This window comes from Myxine glutinosa, chromosome 6 (genome assembly GCF_964187855.1).
Source record: "Myxine glutinosa chromosome 6, kmMyxGlut1.1, whole genome shotgun sequence".
NCBI classification, from domain to species: domain Eukaryota; kingdom Metazoa; phylum Chordata; class Myxini; order Myxiniformes; family Myxinidae; genus Myxine; species Myxine glutinosa.
In genome coordinates, this window is record NC_136266.1 from 114,749,510 (window position 1) to 114,767,477 (window position 17,968).

Here is a 17,968-nt window from a genome sequence, read left to right on the forward strand (position 1 = left end):
AAAACCACCACAACGTTATTAAAAACACTTCACAACCACGGCAACAAAAGTTTGAGGGAGTCGTTAAGTGACAACACAGACACTGCCCAGATGTGTAGCTATATAGATAAATGACTGTACCCGAGTTGCCGTTTTGTCATGGTTTAAACCAATCATTAATTCAAACAATTATTTTTTTTTTTTTAAGAATTTTTTTTTTTTTAATACCCTTGGGACATACCGACGGGAGAGATATGTGCATTCCAGAAGTTTGGTACGATTTCACAAAAGTTTGAGAAAGTAGTTCAGTGACAACACAACACAACACAGGAATAACGGTACAACAGCTGGCAATTAAGAGTGCACTCTATATATACAGACTTGGCATTTAATATGGAATATTTTTTTTGTGGAGGTGAACTCACTTTTCAAGATGTCTCAGAACCAAAAGTTCATTGGAATTATGTTGAAATTATTCTAGATTTTGTTAATGTGACCTTTAAAAGAAACAAAAACCACATTTGACATTTCGAAACAAATAAATTGATCCTTGAAAGTGATGTAAACTGATATCGAACTCAATTCATGGACAGTACTGTGTAAAACTTCTGTACGTTTTCCAGAAGTATCTCTTTATTTTGCACATTAGCCAAAATTTTTTTTAACAAAAACAAAAGTTAAATTACGACTGGGATTAAGGACAGTAAAATTACAGTTCAGTACTTCGTGTAACCCCCACGAGCATTCAGGAGAGCACGTACATGTTGAGGCATGCTGTTCACGAGATTTTCCAAGGTTTGGACAGGAATCGCTTGCCATGTAGTGACAATAGCCTGCTGCAATTCATGCACAGAGGTCGGCTGCTGGTCCAAGTGGTCGATTTGACGCGTTAATTCTGCCCACAAGTTCTCTATCGGATTCATATCCGGGGACATGGCAGGCCACTCCATATGCTCTACACCACGGTCAGCAAGAAAGTGTTGGATCATGCGAGCACGATGAGGCCGTGCATTGTCATCTTGGAAGACAAAGTTTCCTCGAAAGGCTGCACGAGCAAATGGAAGCTATGTTTCTTCCAGAATGGCCCTGTACTTGAACTGGTTCAGGTTTCCATTCAGAACAACCAGGTCAGTTTTGCCCCCTGCATGAAAAGCAGCCCAAACGGTCACCCCACCACCTCCAGCTTGGACTCTTGGCACTATACAATCTTTGTTGTAGGCTTCATGCACTTGTCTGCGCACTCGGATGCGGCCATCTTGACGATAGACCAGAAATCTAGACTCGCCCACTGAAGATCACGTGATTCCAGTGTCCTGGCTGCCATTGACGGTGCTCTCTGGCCCACTGCAATCGGCGCTGGGGGAGTTGTCTGGTCAGGCCTGGCTTTCTCAGGGGACGCCTGGCACGATAGCCTGCTTGAACCAGTCGTTGGTTGACTAGCCTTCTGGATACAGGCACATTTGTCAGTTGCTGCCACTCAGCCCTAAGCCGATTAGCTGACTTGGTACGGCCATTGCGGACTAACCGGTGCAGCTGGCGATCATCCCTCCTTGTGGTTCTGCGGGAACGTCCTGTCCTCGGTATTGGAGTAGGGACACCCCTCTGAGCATTTCGTTTCAGGATCTTTGACACCTGACCTTGAGTGATGCCATACTGCCGAGCAATAGCACGCTGTTTCATGCCGTAATTTCGTAAAGCCACCACTCCATGACAAACAGCATTGTCGAGTTGACGGACCATCTCCAGAGGAAGCGGCAACAACTTTTGGAGACCTGCAGCTGCAGCAGTTGTTTTCCACGAATACAGAACGCAACAACCCTTGTATACCCGACTGTGAAGCCAATCATCAAATGCACCTGTCGGTACATTTTGCCACGCCACCTGTGATATAATCCTGTTTTTGACTTCTTGCTGCAACAGACAATCAGTGACATGGTTCTTTTAACAAATAAATCACCAAAGTGGAAAAGAAACTCACCAGATTGATATACTGAGTTAAGAAAGTAAACCCATGTCAAGAAAAAAAAAAATTCCATATTAAATGCCAAGTCTGTATATATATATCGATGACTGTACCCGAGTTGCCGTTTTGTCATGGTTTAAACCAATCATAATTCAAACAATTATTTTGCACAAATGTATTTGTAATATACGTGATATCACATTTTATAAACAATTGAAATTGAAAAAAAAATATTTTCCAAAAAAAAAAAAAAAAGGAAATTTTTTCAAAGAAAATACCCTTAGGACATACCGACGGGAGAGATATGTGCATTCCAGAAGTTTGGTACGATTTCACAAAAGTTTGAGAAAGTAGTTCAGTGACAACACAACACAAGACAAGACAAACAACACAGGACATGAGAGACGCTGCACAGATATATATATAGATATACAGTCATGTGAAAAAGTAAGTACACCCCATGTAAAGTTTTGACTTTTTCAACATATTTCAACCTACAGCTATTTGATCTTCATTTCAGACAGATGAAGGTGATATAACATAACAAATATCATGAAACATTTACATTTTGTGGTCCATTTTCTAATTTAAATAAACATAAATGCAAATTTCGCATGTGGAAAAAGTAAGTACACCCCCACATTTATCACTACTTCAGATACCTAAAATTAGAATCAGGTGCACCAGCTCAGGTGCAAATGATTAGAACATTGTTCGAGAGGATATTGGAGGAAGCTGCCTTACTTAAACCTCAGACATTTAGTTTGGTTTGCTCTTTGTTGTTGAAGTGTGTGGCGTCACCATGCCTAGATCAAAAGAGCTCTCTGGGGCCTTCAGAAAGAAGGTTATAGATGCCTACGAGTCTGGGAAGGGATTTAAAAAGATCTCCAAACAATTTGAAATAAATCATTCGACTGCCCGGAAGATCATCTACAAGTGGAGAATATTCCAAACAACTGCCAACTTCTTCAGGCCAGGCCACCCCAGCAAGTTCAGCCTGAGAGCAGACCGCAATATGCTGAAAGAAGTCTCGAAGAACCCCGGAATGTCCTCACGGTACCTACATGTAGCTCTTGCCACTGTTGATGTCAAAGTGCAGGAGTCTACCATGAGAAAGAGGCTGCACAAATTTAATCTACATGGGAGGTGTGCCAGGAGGAAACCTTTGCTGTCCAGAAAGAACATCAGGGCAAGACTAAAATTTGCCAATGAACACCTAGGCAAAGACCAGCACTTCTGGAACAATGTGCTCTGGACAGATGAGTCAAAGGTAGAGCTATTTGGCCACAGTACCAGAAGACATGTTTGGCGAAAACCAAAGACAGCATTTGACCACAAGAACCTGATACCAACTGTAAAGCATGATGGTGGAAATATTATGGTTTGGGGCAGCTTTGCTGCATCGGGGCCTGGGCAGCTCACCATCATATAATCCACTATGAATTCTTCATTGTACCTGAGCGTGCTTGAGGATAATGTGAGGCCATCTGTTGGAAAGTTGAAGCTCAACCGAAGGTGGACCTTGCAACATGACAATGACCCTAAACATACCAGTAAATCCACCAAGGAATGGCTGAAAAGAAAGAAATGGAGGGTTCTGGAATGGCCAAGTCAATGCCCGGATCTAAATCCCATCGAGATGTTGTGGGGGGATCTTTCACATCCACCATCGAATACTGGCAGATGGGACGGCCGCTTTAAATGTCCAACCTAGGAACAGTCCACACATTGATGAATCACCCTGCCTGTGAAACACCATGATTACAGTTTATAGCTGGGATGGGATTCAAACCCAGGCTCGACAGCTTAGACGCCAGTGCTACCTCTAGACCATCCTGTCAGCCCCACTACATGAGTTGATGGAGGCCTTCATCCTGCAGTGCACTGAAAATGGACTGATGACGAAGATGAAGACAAAGGTTCAAACGTTATATAAAAAATTCTGTAACACTCTGCGTGTATGTCTGGACCTTGGTGCGTTGCCGAGAATCAAAAATGCCTTGGCTCTAGTCCACCAAATTGTGCACACGTGCTGGAGGTACCGAGGGTCAAGTAATGACAAAGAGAAGCGTAATGACATTTATTTTCTTTTTTCATCCTAGAGGAAGTGGGTATTGCTCATTTTACAAAATCAGCACTTTCAGGGCTCCGAATTGCAACAAAATGCTTTATATGCCACTGAGGACATTAACAAATTTACACATCCCCTCGACAGTATGTCAGCTTACCTATGCATGGGGAATGCACCCTCTCGAGCACCTTGGTTCAACCACCGTGACCACCTCAGTTCAACCTTCACACAACAAACATATTTGTTGTGTGACAAAACAACAAACATAACTACAATGTGATAAATTCACTTGGTACAACAACTGCATCAGGTCATTAACATATTATAATTAGGCAAAATACCTGTTTTGGAAACTCTAGAGACATGACAAGCACCTTTATTCCAAGCACACCCATGATACCTCTGAAATATTTTCAGTTAATATCTTGTGATAAATAAATTTTTTAAATGACACTTTTGTTATAATATAACTGTGAATGAATCAAGTAACGAGTAACCCGAGGTAATAAATGTAATACAAGAGCGAAGACGATGGCGCTCAATCACAAATCCACACACTTTCCACTAAAATAAAGTTGGAAGATGACAAAAAGATCCTTCGACCAAGAATGACCCAATATCAAATTTTGAGTTTAAAAATGTTTTGTAAGCAATAACAAATCGTGCTTTGTACATAGGTACATAATAAATAGAAGCTTTATGATTATAGGCAAACATCACTGACCTTCTGCTAGATATCAATTGAGATTTTTACTTATTTATTTAAAAAAATTTAAACGGATGCGTCTACGGTTTTTAACAGAAATTTTCATTGTGGTTTTTATTTCACAGTTTACCATCATATACATTACAATTTTGAAATCCTAGATACCGATTGAGTTTTTTTTATTTTACAGTTTACCGTCATATACATTACAATTTTCAAATCCTAGATACCGATTGAGGTTTTTTTAATGGATGCATTTATGTTTTTGATTTTTATATAGTATTTATAGTGATTTTTATATAGTGATTTTTATAAAGATATATATAGTACATGATAGATAGATAGATAGATAGATAGATAGATAGATAGATAGATAGATAGATAGATAGATAGATAGATAGATAGATAGATAGATAGATAGATAGATAGATAGATAGATAGATAGATTGATTGATTGATTGATTGATTGATTGATTGATTGATTGATTGATATATATATATATATATATATATATATATATATATATATATATATATATATATATATATATATAACTATATATATATATAACTATATATATATATAACTATATATATATATAACTATATATATATATATAACTATATATATATATATATATAACTATATATATATATATATAACTATATATATATATATAACTATATATATATATATAACTATATATATATATATATATATATAACTATATATATATATATATAACTATATATATATATATAAAACTATATATATATATAACTATATATATATATATATATATATATATATATATATATATATATATATATATATATATATATATATATATATATATATATATATATATATATATAACTATATATAACTATATATATAACTATATATATATATATAACTATATATATATATATATAACTATATATATATATATAACTATATATATACAGTGGGGAGAACAAGTATTTGATACACTGCCGATTTTGCAGGTTTTCCCACTTACAAAGCACGTCAAGGTCTGTAATTTTTATCATAGGTACACTTCAACTGTGGAAGACGGAATCTAAAACAAAAATCCTGAAAATCACATTGTATGATTTTTAAGTAATTAATTTGCATTTTATTGCATGAAATAAGTATTTGATACATCAGAAAAACAGAACTTAATATTTGGTACAGAAACCTTTGTTTGCAATTACAGAGATCAGACGTTTCCTGTAGTTCTTAACCAGGTTTGCACACACTGCAGCAGGGATTTTGGCCCACTCCTCCATACAGATCTTCACCAGATCCTTCAGGTTTCGGGGCTGTCGCTGCGCAACACAGACTTTCAGCTCCCTCCAAAGATTTTCTATTGGGTTCAGGTCTGGAGACTGGCTAGGCCACTCCAGGACCTTGAGATGCTTCGTACGGAGCCACTCCTTAGTTGCCCTGGCTGTGTTTCGGGTCGTTGTCATGCTGGAAGACCCAGCCACGCCCCATCTTCAATGCTCTTATTGAGGGAAGGGGATTGTTGGCCAAGATCTCGCGATACATGGCCCCATCCATCCTCCCCTCAATACGGTGCAGTCGTCCTGTCCCCTTTGCAGAAAAGCATCCCCAAAGAATGATGTTTCCACCTCCATGCTTCACGGTTGGGATGGTGTTCTTGGGGTTGTACTCATCCTTCTTCTTCCTCCAAACACGGCGAGTGGAGTTTAAACCAAAAAGCTCTATTTTGGTCTCATCAGACCACATGACCTTCTCCCATTCCTCCTCTGGATCATCCAGATGGTCATTGGCAAACTTCAGACGGGCCTGGACATGCGCTAGCTTGAGCAGAGGGACCTTGCGTGCGCTGCAGGATTTTAATCCATGACGGCGTAGTGTGTTACTTATGGTTTTCTTTGATACTGTGGTCCCAGCTCTCTTCAGGTCATTGACCAGGTCCTGCCGTGTAGTTCTGGGCTGATCCCTCACCTTTCTCATGATCATTGAGGCTCCACGAGGTGAGATCTTGCATGGAGCCCCAGACCGAGGGAGATTGACTGTCATCTTGAACTTCTTCCATTTTCTAATAATTGCGCCAACAGTTGTTGCCTTCTCACCAAGCTGCTTGCCTATTGTCCTGTAGCCCATCCCAGCCTTGTGCAAGTCTACAAATTTGTCCCTGATGTCCTTAGACAGCTCTCTGGTCTTGCCCATTGTGGAGAGGTTGGAGTCTGATTGAGTGTGGACAGGTCTGGAGACGGCTTTGCGGTCGGTCTTTGTGGTCGGAGACGGTCTGGAGACGTCTTTTATGCAGATAACGAGTTCAAACAGGTGCAGTTAATACAGGTAATGAGTGGAGAATGGGAGGGCTTCTTAAAGAAAAAACTAACAGGTCTGTGAGAGCCGGAATTCTTACTGGTTGGTAGGTGATCAAATACTTATTTCATGCAATAAAATGCAAATTAATTACTTAAAAATCATACAATGTGATTTTCAGGATTTTTGTTTTAGATTCCGTCTTCCACAGTTGAAGTGTACCTATGATAAAAATTACAGACCTTTAAGTGCTTTGTAAGTGGGAAAACCTGCAAAATCGGCAGTGTATCAAATACTTGTTCTCCCCACTGTATATATATATATATATATATATATATATATATATATATATATATATATATAACGAAGAGGACGCGAAGAAGTTGCTGAATGTATGTATTAGAGATGGTTTACTTCCCGAGGAGTGGAGGACAGAGTTAATTGTGCTGATATGGAAGGTGAAGGGAGATATTCAAGATCCGAGTAAGTACATGAAGGTGTTGGAGAGGGTTCTGGAAGGGAGGATAAGGAAGAGTGTGCAGATGGAGATTGGAGAAGAGCAGCGGGGGTTTAGAAAGGGTAGGGGAACGACAGATTGGATGTTCGCATTGAGACAGCTGGTGGAGAATAGGTTGGGGGTGCGAGGCGAAATGACATTGGGATTTGTGAATCTGGAGAAGTCCTATGATACTGGCCCGAGAAAGATGGCGATGGCGACACTGAAATGGATGGGAGTGTCAGAGGCAAAAGTTAGGCTGGTGGAAGAAATGTACAAGGGAACGAAGGGAAAGTTTTGGTTGGTCCTGAGATGTCGGAGTTCAATGTGAACATTGGTTTGAGGCATGGAAGCACTCTCCGCTCTCTGTTCATCGTGGTGATGGGTCTGGTAAGCAGGATGGTAAACATGAAAGATATTCTGGGGAGGATGCTGTATGCAGACGATCTGGCTGTTGTGGTGGAGAGTAGATGGGAGATGCAAGAAGTACTGGGGTAGTGGAAGGAGGAATTTGAGAAGCATGGGCTGAAAATGAGCATGGATAAGATGGAGGTGATGCGGGTTGTACTGTGGAGAAATGAATGAATATCAGGTATGAATGTGTGGAGGAGGGAGGAGTGAGTAATCGCAGACAGAAAGATTTCAAGGAGATTGAAAGTAAAGATTCTGATGTTGTGTGTAACCCCGGCCTACCTTTATGGTCTGGAGACGGTGGCACTGACAGAGAGACAACAACAGAGCTGCAGGTTTGAGAGAACAACTGAGTCAGGAGGATTGTGGGAGTGAAGATGATGGATAGAAGTGTCATGTATGAAGCTGCAAATATTCACCGTTGTATCCCTACACCGTGACCGCATTGTATCCCTACGCCTCAGCTCGGATGGCACTGCAGTTAAACGGGCCTGTATCAGCAGAGTCAACAAGTCAAGTGAATCCACTTGGATTCCGCCCAGGTTGGCACATGGAAATTATGATGTAGCATAATTAATCATCTCGGGTCAAGATTTGAAATTATGCCATGGTTTTTGTAAAATTGCTACTAGTATTCACATTATGTACTTTCACCAAAACATACATCATCATAGAAACATACATAGAATTTGGGTCCTCTGGGTCATTTGGGTCCTCTGGGTCATTTGGGTCCTCTGGGTCATTTGGGTCCTCTGGGTCATTTGGGTCCTCTGGGTCATTTGGGTCATTTGGGTCATTTGGGTCCTCTGGGTCATTTGGGTCCTCTGGGTCATTTGGGTCCTCTGGGTCATTTGGGTCCTCTGGGTCATTTGGGTCATTTGGGTCCTCTGGGTCCTCTGGGTCATTTGGGTCCTCTGGGTCATTTGGGTCCTCTGGGTCATTTGGGTCCTCTGGGTCCTCTGGGTCCTCTGGGTCCTCTGGGTCCTCTGGGTCATTTGGGGCCTCTGGGTCCTCTGGGTCATTTGGGTCCTCTGGGTCCTCTGGGTCCTCTGGGTCATTTGGGTCCTCTGGGTCATTTGGGTCATTTGGGTCCTCTGGGTCATTTGGGTCCTCTGGGTCATTTGGGTCCTCTGGGTCATTTGGGTCCTCTGGGTCATTTGGGTCCTCTGGGTCATTTGGGTCCTCTGGGTCATTTGGGTCCTCTGGGTCCTCTGGGTCCTCTGGGTCCTCTGGGTCATTTGGGTCCTCTGGGTCATTTGGGTCCTCTGGGTCATTTGGGTCCTCTGGGTCATTTGGGTCCTCTGGGTCATTTGGGTCCTCTGGGTCATTTGGGTCCTCTGGGTCATTTGGGTCCTCTGGGTCATTTGGGTCCTCTGGGTCATTTGGGTCCTCTGGGTCCTCTGGGTCATTTGGGTCCTCTGGGTCATTTGGGTCCTCTGGGTCCTCTGGGTCCTCTGGGTCATTTGGGTCATTTGGGTCCTCTGGGTCATTTGGGTCCTCTGGGTCATTTGGGTCCTCTGGGTCATTTGGGTCCTCTGGGTCATTTGGGTCCTCTGGGTCCTCTGGGTCCTCTGGGTCCTCTGGGTCCTCTGGGTCATTTGGGTCCTCTGGGTCATTTGGGTCCTCTGGGTCATTTGGGTCCTCTGGGTCATTTGGGTCCTCTGGGTCATTTGGGTCCTCTGGGTCATTTGGGTCCTCTGGGTCATTTGGGTCCTCTGGGTCATTTGGGTCCTCTGGGTCATTTGGGTCCTCTGGGTCATTTGGGTCCTCTGGGTCATTTGGGTCCTCTGGGTCATTTGGGTCCTCTGGGTCCTCTGGGTCATTTTGGTCCTCTGGGTCATTTGGGTCCTCTGGGTCATTTGGGTCCTCTGGGTCATTTGGGTCCTCTGGGTCATTTGGGTCCTCTGGGTCATTTGGGTCCTATATTCCTATCCTATAACATATATATCTCCTATAACCTATCCTATAAATATAGATTTGATGACGTCATGTTTACACATCTGAGCGACAGAAATGAGCGACAGAAATGAGCGACAGAAATGGGTGACAGAAACTAGCTTCACTTTTGAGCGCCCGAAATTCCCAGGCAAACGCTATAACGCACCAGGTTTACAACCTGTGCGTTAATAAACGTGTGCTACAATCGATCGTAGTTTGTCGAGATACCTTACATGGCGACGAGGATAAACATCTAGACCATGACTTCTTTCGGCCATATCAATGAATTCGACCCTCATGAGGGAGATTTTGACACATATTCTGAGCGGTTGTCTTTCTACTTCGAGGCGAACGGCATCGTGACGGCATCTCGGATGAAGGCCGTCTTCCTGTCCATTTGCGGGGGTGAGACGATCACACTCGTTAAAAACCTGATTCGGCCTCGGACAATCCAGGAGCTCATGTATGCAGAGCTCAAGGCCGCTTTGAAGGAACATTGTAATCCATCTCCTTCAGTCATCCTGTGTCGGTTTAATTTTTACATGTGCAGACAGCAGCAAGGTCAGTCGATTGCAGACTTCATTGCACACCTCAAAAAACTGTCACATCTGTGTGAGTTTGGGGACACGATTGATGACATGCTCCATGATTTGCTAGTGGTTGGCATGTCCGATGACCGCACTCGTAGACGCCTGCTTGCGGAGAGAAGACTGACGTTCCAAAATGCCAGAGACACCGCCATTTCCATGGAAAGTGCTGAACGCAACGCTGCAATCATCGGCGCCACTCGCTCGTGTGGTACCAGCCCTGCTCTGAATCGGTTGGATCATGTTCAGCCAAAACGTTGGAACAAGTCTCCTCGTCAGAAGCCAGTGCAGTCTCAAACACACAACAAATGTTTTCGGTGCAACGGAAAGCACCCTCCAGAGACGTGTCGGTTCAAAGATGCCACCTGCCATTTCTGTTCGAAAACTGGCCATATTGCTCCAGCTTGCATCACTCACAAATCGGGAAAAGAGAAAGCTGCTGACAAGAAGATTCATCAGTTTATCGGTTCAGAGGAACCTGAGTTTTACCAGGTGAGCTCTGTTTCCGACAACTCAGAATCGTATGACTTGCTTCATATTGATTCTCACCATAAGCGGGACCCTCTTCTTGCCACTGTTGTCGTCAACAATCGACCATTGCAAATGGAGGTCAACACTGGTGCGGCCGTCTCGCTCATCAGCCATGCTGTTTTCACAAACCTGTGGAGTGATGCTGACCGACCCCATCGGAAACCTACTACCTATGGACTCTCCACCTATACAGGTGAGAAGATTGTTCCCTGCGGTACATGTGACGTCACGGTGGGCTACGATAACCGTGAGTTTCACCTACCCCTGATCGTCATGTCTGGAAAGGGCCCTTCCTTACTCGGCAGGACCTGTTTGAGCATAATTTGACTGAAGTGGAAAAGCATTCATCAACTCCAGGCAGCCAACGTTTCTCCGACCGCAGCATACACACTCAAAAATGTGCTGGATACGTACCCGGATGTCTTCAAGGATGAGCTTGGAACCTTGAAAGGACATACGGCTAAACTCAGTGTTGACCGGGATGCCAATCCTATATTTTGCAGAGCTCGCCCAGTCCCTTTCGCCCTGCGTGAGCGGATTGACAAGGAACTGGATCATCTTGAAAATCTGGGTATCATTGAGCAAATCCAGTATGCCGAATGGGTGGCGCCCATCGTAACGGTCATAAAATCGGACAAGTCCATCCGCATATGTGGAGATTATAAAATGACCGTGAACAAGTGTTCTTCATTGGATAAATATCCAATCCCAAGGATCGAAGACCTCTATGCTCGTCTCACGGGAGGCAAGACTTTTACGAAACTCGATCTCAAATCCGCCTATTTACAGCTCCGCTTGGACGAGATTTCGAAACAGTATCTTACCATCAACACGCATCGTGGGTTGAACAGGTACCACCGACTCAGTTTTGGAGTGAAATCTGCACCTGGAATTTATCAGCATGTCATGGACAGTTTGTTTGCTGCCGAACGCAACGTCGTTTGTTACCAGGATGATATTCTGGTTACTGGTCGTACGGACGCGGAACATCTACAAAACCTGGATAGAGTTCTGAAGAAGATTTCGGACTCTGGCCTACGTTTGCGTCGAGACAAGTGCAAGTTTATGGTGCCATCAGTCACGTATCTGGGTCATACGATTGATGCCGAGGGTCTACACCCGACAGATGAGAAAGTCCGAATACTGCTCCACGAGACGTGACCGAATTGAAGTCATACCTTGGTTTGCTTCAGTTCTATGGTCGTTACATCCCGAATGTGACCGACGTTTTGGGCGCCCTTTATCGGCTTTTGAGGAAAGGAGTCTCCTGGAGCTGGGGGTCTACTGAACAATCAGCATTCCAGACCTCTAAGGATCTGCTCAAATCGCCCAATGTTCTCGTTCATTTTGATCCAGAGAAGGATCTTGTGCTGACATGCGATGCCTGTCGGTATGGAGTGGGGAGTGTATTATCACACGTGATGCCTGATGGTACTGAAAGACCTGTTGCATTTGCATCCAGAACGTTGTCCCCGGCAGAGAAGAACTATTCCCAACTTGACAAGGAAGGATTGGGAATCGTTTTCGGCATCAGCAAATTTCGCCAGTACCTTCTTGGACATCATTTCACGATTCACACTGATCACAAGCCGCTGATCAGTCTGTTTGGTCCAACTAAGGCGACATCTGACACACTACCGCCCAGGTTCATCCGCTGGTCCCCGTTTCTCGCTGCTTATGACTACACCATATGTTATAAGCCCGGTTCGTCTATCACAAATGCAGATGCCATGAGTCGGTTACCCCTTCCAGAATCCGTTGATGATTCGCCTACACCAGGATCCATTATCGCACTGATGGATCATCTGGAAGATTGTGCTGTCGATTCCGGCCAGATCCGCACTCATACTCGACGAGACCCCGTTCTGTCCAGAACTGTCCAGGCTGTACAGCTTAGATGGCATTTGCTACCTGAGGGTGACCCAGCTTTTGCGGCTTTTAAAGCACGTAAAAACGAACTCAGCGTGGAAAATGGTTGCCTACTCTGGGGATGGCGTGTCGTGATCCCGGAAAATCTGCGTTCCAGGGTCATGGATAAAATCCATGACTGTCACCCCGGGATTGTGAAGATGAAGTCACTCGCTAGAAACTATGTGTGGTGGCCGAAACTTGATGCTGATATCGAACATCATGTTCGACATTGTTACCCCTGCCAGAGCACCTGGAGTACACCTGCGAAAGCGCCACTGCATCCCTGGGAATGGCCCAGCGAACCGTGGCACCGCCTACATCTCGATTATACCGGGCCTATTAACGGCAGCACGATTCTAATAATTACGGACGCGCACACAAAATGGATTGATGCCTATGTGACACGTGGTACTACGTCAGCCATTGTCATCAAAAGACTCAGACGCTGTTTCGCCATTCATGGTCTGCCCAAGATGATCGTGAGTGATAACGGTTCGTGTTTTTCCAGTTCCGAGTTTGCCGAGTTCACACGTCGGAACGGCATCAAACATAAGTTTGTCAAGCCCACATCACCAGGCTTCAAATGGCTTGGCCGAACGATCCATGGGAATCATCAAATCCGGATTGCAGAAACTTCAGGAGGGAACCCTGGAAACAAAGCTTTCTCGTGTCCTGTTCAAATACCGCATCACGCCACAATCAATAACCGGTGCAGCTCCGTCTGAGTTATTGATGAAACGACACTTGAGTTGAGATCGACACTTGACAATCTCAAACCAGACATATCATCAAACGTTTATTAGAGCCAGCTTAATCAAAAGTTGGTGCACGATAAGACGTCCAACAGTCGCTGTATCAACATTGGAGATCCAGCGCCTGCCCAAAATTTTGGTGCAGGTGCGACGTGGCTACCGTGGTACATCATCGAGAAGCCAGGTCCACTGTTCTGCGTGATTCGCCTGCAGGACGGCCGCGAAATTCGTCAACATCAGGACCACATAACCTTCCGTCACTGTGAGTCGATAGAGCCTGCAGCATCGTCACAGTCAAAACAACAGTTGGACCCGCCACTGCCGGAATCGTTGTGGCCGCTCCAGCCGGCTCGGATGCCCCGAAAACCTCTGCGAACGCTACACCCTTCGTGGAGACAAAAGGAATCGCCTCGGACTCTGTATCCACTGGTACACCGCCACCCAAAGGGATCACCTCGGACTCTGTATCCACTGGTGCACCGCGACGCTCAATGCGTGAGAGAGAAGCACCCGACCGGTTGAATCTTTGAAGATGTTTTTTTTCACGTTGACATATGTTCTATTTTCACGTATTTTCATTATTTTCATAATCGTTTGCACACATATTTTCACATGTTTTGGAAATGTTGCTTTTGAAATGTCAATTCTGGAAATCTAGCACGTATTGCTCTTGGTAATTTTGGACTTAAAGGGGAGGATGTCATGTATGAAGCTGCAAATATTCACCGTTGTATCCCTACACCGTGACCGCATTGTATCCCGATGCCCCAGCTCGGATGGCGCTGCAGTTAATCGGGCCTGTATCGGCAGAGTCAATAAACGTGTGCTCCAATCGATCGTAGTTTGTCGAGATACCTTACAAGAAGGAGAATGAATGAACTGAGGGAGGAGATTGGTTTGCAGATGAGCTTGATAGGGAGATTGGTGAAATGCCGGCTGAGATGAGCTGGACATTTGGTGCGGATGTGGGAAAAGAGAATGCCAAAGAGAGCGGATAGGTTGAGGGAACAAGGGAGGGGGAAAAGAGGTAGACCACGGTTCAGATGGGAAGATTGTGTAAAGAGGAATATCAGTAAGGTGGAGGTGGTTGGAGAGTGGAGACGGTTGGCTGAGGACAGGGAAGTGGAGGAGTATCGTGGTCAAGGCAGAGCTGGAGCTTGGTACCATTGGCCCTCACCTCTTATAAAGAAGAAGAAGAAGAAGAAGGAGGAGGAGGAGGAGGAGGAGGAGGAGGAGGAGGAGGAGGAGGAGGAGGAGGAGGAGGAGAAGAAGAAGGAGGAGAATAAGGAGGAGGACGAAGTCGAGAAGAAGAAGAAGTAAAAAAATTAAGAACAAAAGAATCTTTTTCTGATGTTGAGTGCGTTTTAATGTTTGGTAGGCCTATTAAAAATAAATGAACGATAATTCGTGACATCTCGCGGGTCGGTATGTCGTCTTTACAAATAAATGATCTTGAGAGAGATTCTGTTGTAGCCGTTTAAAAATGTAAACACCTGGATTACGTCACCTCTCGAGCGTCGAAAATAATTCAGCGAGTTCCTGGTAGCAATGATTTACCATAAGGCATAAGGGTGAATAAAAGTATGAATCGACACACGATCAGATTTAACAATTGACACACTTTAACGATCTGTGCTGAGAGTGCAGATCTTAACTCACAGTGAAGGTTCCCGGAAACGTCCTGAATCGAACAAGGAGGCAAAAAACCAACAAAAACAACCACTCGCTGTAAACCTTAACCCGCTTTCGCCAGTGGAGTGGAGTGGAGCACCAGTCCAAACGGAAGTGACGCAATTACTGATTACTCCGAAACTCCAAAAAAAATCTTCATTTATTACTTTTTATATCATATATAATATATATGTATATAGTATATATATTTATATTTATATTTTAAGTATTATCTTACATTAATCATTGCATTTAATATTTGAAGTAAATTTTAAAAGGGACGCAGAGAAACTCGGTAAACAACAGCAATTGCAGGTTACACCAGGAAGTAAAGTGGATGTGGGAAGTATGAATGAATGAATGATTTTATTCCGTAAAACAACAACATGGCCGGTTAACAGTACAAGGATGCGAGCGAAAATTTGGAGAGAAAAAATGATCATAACAAAAACATATAAAGCAATTAAACAGATTCAAGAGAATATGGCGAGAACATGAGGTAAACTAACACAATAACAAGAAGATGTCATGCGGAGCAAGATATTTGCAAAATCCGCCCCACCCCACCCCCCAAATAAGTTTTCCATTGATACAGCAAATTGTCCATTTCATGAAGATTAAAATTTATGATCTTGATCAAAGCTTGGGCCCATAGGATGAAAAGTGACGATTTTTCAGATGAAAAATGATTTTAGAAGTTTGACCTTGAGTTGACCTTTCACAGCTTGACCTAAAAAATAGTTCGTTTCCCAATTCAGTGAGACAATACACAAATGCTGTTCAATCTTCAAGTCAATCGGATGAAAATTGACATTTTTTCAGATGAAAAGTGATGATTTTGGAAGTTTGACCTTGATTGATTTTGGATGATGATTGAAAAGTGATGATTTTGGAAGTTTGACCTTGAGTTGACTTTTGACCTTTTGACCTTTAAAAATAGTATGTTTCCCAATTTGGGGACTCGATATGCAAATGCTGTTCAATTTTCAAGTCAATGTGTTGAGAATTGATGGCTTTTTAGATGAAAATGGATGATTTTTAAAATTTGACCTTGAGTTGACCTTTGACCTTTTGACCTCAATATAGTTACTTTCACAATTTAGTGACTCAATACACAAATGCTATTCAATTTTCAAGTCAATCGGATTTAAAATGGCAATTTTAGAAATTTGACCTCCAGATGACCTTTGACCTTTGACCTCAAAATCAATAGGCTTCTCAATTGGGAGGACCGATGCAACTTGGTGAAGTGACGATTGGTTTAGAATTGTGACCTGTAGGCCAGTGACAAACAGACAAACAAACAAACAAACAAGAAGACGTCATGCGGAGCACGATACTTGCAAAATCCGCCACCCCCCCCCTCCCCTAAAAAAATTCCATTCATACAGCAAATTGTCCATTTCATCAAGATTAAAATTGACAATCTTGATCCAAGCTCGGGTCAATAGGAAGAAAAGTGATGATTTTTCAGACGAAAAACGATGATTTTTGAAGTTTGACCGTGAGTTGACCTTTGACCTTTCGACCTAAAATAGTATCTTTCCGAATTTAGTGACTGGATATGCAAATGCTGTTCAATTTTCAAGTCAATCGGTTGAGAATTGATGGCTTTTTAGATGAAAATTGATGATTTTTAAAATTTGACCTTGAGTTGACCTTTGACCTTTTGACCTCAAAAATAGTATGTTTTCCAATTTAGTTAATCGATATGCAAATGCTGCTCAATTTTTTAATCAATCGGTTTAGAATTGATGACTTTTTAGATGAAAATTGATGATTATTAAAATTTGACTTTAAGTTGACCTTTGACCTTTTGACCTCAAAATAGTATGTTTCCCAATTTACTGACTTGATATACAAATGCTATTCAATTTTCAAGTCAATCGGATTTAAAATGGCTATTTTAGAAATTTGACCTCCAGATGACCTTTGACCTAAAAATCAATAGGCTTCTCAATTGGGACGACTTATACAACGTGGTGAAGTTTCGTGACGATCGGTTTAGAATTGTGACCTGTAGGCCGGTGACAGATAGACAAACAGACAGTCAAACAGACAGAACCACAAACGGAACCGACCAATATACTTGAAAAATCTTCGATTTTGCAAGTAACAAGAAGACGTCATGCGGAGCATGATACTTGCAAAATAGCCCCCCCCCCCCTCCCCAAGACAAAAAATTCCATTGATACAGCAAATTGTCCATTTCATGAAGATTAAAATTTACGATCTTGATCAAAGCTTGGGTCAACAGGATGAAAAGTAACGATTTTTCAGATGAAAAATGATGATTTCAGAAGTTTGACCTTGAGTTGACCTTTGACATTTTGACCTCAAAAATAGTTGGTTTCCCAATTCTGAGGCAAAACACAAATGCTGTTCTATTTTCAAGTAAATGGGATGAAAATTGACGGGTTTTTTTCAGATGAAAAGTGATGAGTTTGGAAGTTTGACCTTCAGTTGACCTTTGACCTTTTGACCTCAAAAAGAGTATGTTTCCCAATTTAGTAATTTGATATGCAGACGCTGTTCAATTTTCAAGTCAATCGGTTAAAAATTGATGGCTTTTCAGATGAAAATTGATGATTTTTAAAATTTGATCTTCACTTGACCTTTGACATTTTGACCGCAAAAACACTTCATT

The 17,968-nt window shown here is 42.7% G+C and overlaps 1 protein-coding gene across 1 annotated transcript in view; it reads right to left on the reverse strand.

Moving 5' to 3' along the window:
- LOC137418616 (solute carrier family 45 member 4) overlaps positions 1-15,446 on the reverse strand; it is a 63,646-nt gene extending 48,200 nt beyond the window's left edge. The window contains exons 1-2 of the mRNA XM_068104709.2: positions 15,310-15,446; positions 4,171-4,235 (exon numbers count right to left, since the gene is read on the reverse strand). The gene's annotated coding sequence lies outside the window, so the exon portion shown is untranslated. The remainder of the gene's footprint in view (positions 1-4,170; positions 4,236-15,309) is intronic.
- Between the last annotated feature and the right edge of the window lie 2,522 nt (positions 15,447-17,968).